This window comes from Lygodium microphyllum, chromosome 21, assembly GCF_053477565.2.
Source record: "Lygodium microphyllum isolate KBCC chromosome 21, Lygodium_microphyllum_v1.1.10, whole genome shotgun sequence".
Taxonomy (NCBI): domain Eukaryota; kingdom Viridiplantae; phylum Streptophyta; class Polypodiopsida; order Schizaeales; family Lygodiaceae; genus Lygodium; species Lygodium microphyllum.
The window spans coordinates 93,297,147-93,299,848 of record NC_141155.1 but is presented as its reverse complement, the minus strand read 5'-3'; positions in this window follow the sequence as shown (position 1 = coordinate 93,299,848).

Here is a 2,702-nt window from a genome sequence, read left to right as displayed (position 1 = left end):
GTAGATGATTTGATCAAAGGAACAAAGGCATGAGGTTAGGGAAATTGTGGGTTATAAGTATTCTCACGTTGCCGTGTCTAAAATTTCTATGATGTCATTCTCCTCATGTTAGGCTAGTTGTGCACTACCCAGATGATCACGAACGTGGGAAAAAATACAATTGTTGCACCACGTGGCCATATGCCAAATTCTGTGAGTGTATTGAGGCCAATTATGCACTGCATTGGACATTCAAGGCAATGGAAAAAATATATAATTGTTGCTCCATGTTATCGGCTTCACATTCTAAGTATGGTAGACACTTTTGTGCATGAAAATCCTCTGCTTTTGAAACTTAAACGCAATTGTATCATTAAAACCTCGCTTCCCTTCCAAATGTCGAGGGATCTCCCTCCCTCAAATTTCATATATTGTGTTTACTGGTGTTCGACATCCAAAGGCTGTCTTGCTGCAATTTGGGATCCGTTCAGAGTACGACACACTCTCCTGCTCATTACCCCTACCCTGATCCTTGAGATACAGGAGTTCGAGGTTTAGTATTCATTCATTGCATAGTGTATTTGTTGCATGAGCATCGTGTTATTAGTAGTCATATCATTTCATTTATTAATTGTGTTCATTGTCTCTAAGTTACCCTAACTCTAACCCTAACTGTGTTCTTTTATCAGTCTGTGCTTTGTCATATAGTTTCTTTTTATGCTTCTATGTTAGATGTGGGAGCTTTCGCTCAACCGCCAAGACCCACGGACCGCTTATTGTTTCAAGCGTTCCAAGCGAGCTCTAATGGCTATCTCTCACCTAGCCGACATGCCGTCGATCCTACGAGTGTAGTGAGCTTACCTTGATACTTGATCGAGTACCCTCCTCTCTCTTGCACTCCGGTAGCTCCACGATTATTGATGCTAGCTTAAGCATCCTCAAGCCTCCTCCGTCTCCAAGCTCCACCTTCCATAGCCATGCGCGCAAGAGAAGAGAAGAGAAGAGAAGAGAAGAGGAGAAGAGGAGATGGTGAAGAGCTTCACCCTCTTGATCCCTCACTCCCACACACACTCACTCCCTCACACTCTCACACTCCCTCTCTCAAGAGCACACACAAGCAAGAAGGAGAGAAGAAGAGAGGAAGAAGAAGACTCTTTTTGCCACACACCAAAGAATGAGCTTCTCATTCACTTTTCAACTTTATATACAAAGCCCTAAATCATTTTTGGGCGGTCATCCCCTTTTCCCTTTTTTACATGGCCGGCCGTAGCCTAGGCCCTTTTTCCCATTTCTCACCATTCTAATTTATCATATTCCCAACTAATGCGTACACTTTACACAGGAGCGAGCCTGACGCTCTTTTACAAGAATTCGGGGGCGCCTCCACATTTTAATGGTGCGCCCTTTTACTCTTTTGTTGTCTCGAGGCGACACTGAGACTTTTTGAGGGTCGTGCCCGAACATTTAAATTTTTCAGGGTCTGGTTACCGGTCAAGGTGCCTTTTTCTGCTTTTATCCTATGCCTTTTTTGCTATTTCCTTTTCTTTCCATTTTCTGCTCCTCTATGCTGTAGGAAACACGGTAACATTACTCCCCTCCTAGCCAAGTGCCAGTCCCATGCCACTGTGGTGGGACGTAGTGGCTAGTTAGGTCGCTGGGCGGAACAGGTAGGTGGATGACACTGCTTCCAAGGTGAGTGTGTGAATGACAGGTGATGGAGTTTAATGACGATGACCAGGAGAGATTCCGACATGCTTTAGGCTCCATGAAGATGCTCGACATCTTTCACACAGTTGTGGCGTCCGTTATGTATCCGATCATTCCTCGAGCATCAGAAACGCTTGAAGCAATAAGCAATCCCTTAGGAGGGTGGTATTGGAGGGATTTATTCTGGAGAAGCCCCCCCCCGAACTCTGTCTTGACAAAGATATGGTTTGTCGTTGCATGGAACATTTGTGTCTTTGATTTGAAGATCTTGGTCTTTGAGTTAAAGGTCTTCGTCTTTGAGTTGAAGGTCTTCAGTACTGCGTTGAAAATCTTTAATTCTGCATTGAAATTCTTCCAGCTTGTGGAATTAATAAGCGATCCGTAGATCTTGAGGCATTGGGCATGCATCTTTGGAAGATGAGGTTCCAAGATCTATGCCAATGGCAGATCTATCGTGACTTGGTTCGATCATGGTAGCCATCAGCAGGCAAATGGCTGGACACCGGCACATGGAAAAAGTTTTGGTCATTAAAGGATGCCGTGGGTAATCCTCTTCAGCGGAGTAGCCATTTCTTGAAACTTGAACATAACCTGTAAGAAAAGTTGTGCACTCCCTAAGGGGTGTGTCTGCCTCTCCGTGTAGTGCGTGGTGCCCGTGGCAGTGGAACTGGGAGATGGGTCTAACCTTGGGCAAGCCCTTGGTAATGTCCCACACTTGAGGACCCAGTTAGTGTGTCATGGGAGGTGCGGTGCAGGTCTTAGGGTGACAGGTCTGAAAGTCCTGCCCTTGATGTGCCCTAAGCGTGAAGTGGGGAAGGGGCTAGGGAGAACCCTACGTGCAATGACGGCGATGCACGACGAGGCGAAGGGGAGTTGCAAGCGGATCTTGCGAAGGTCTCACCGCTTATCTTTCCTTAATGGTAGATGCATCCCTTGGCTTTGCTATGCTTTGTTGTCGTCTCTTCTTTCCAGTTCACCCTTTTTTTGTTGCCTTGTGGCTTGCTTCTTCTTCTTCT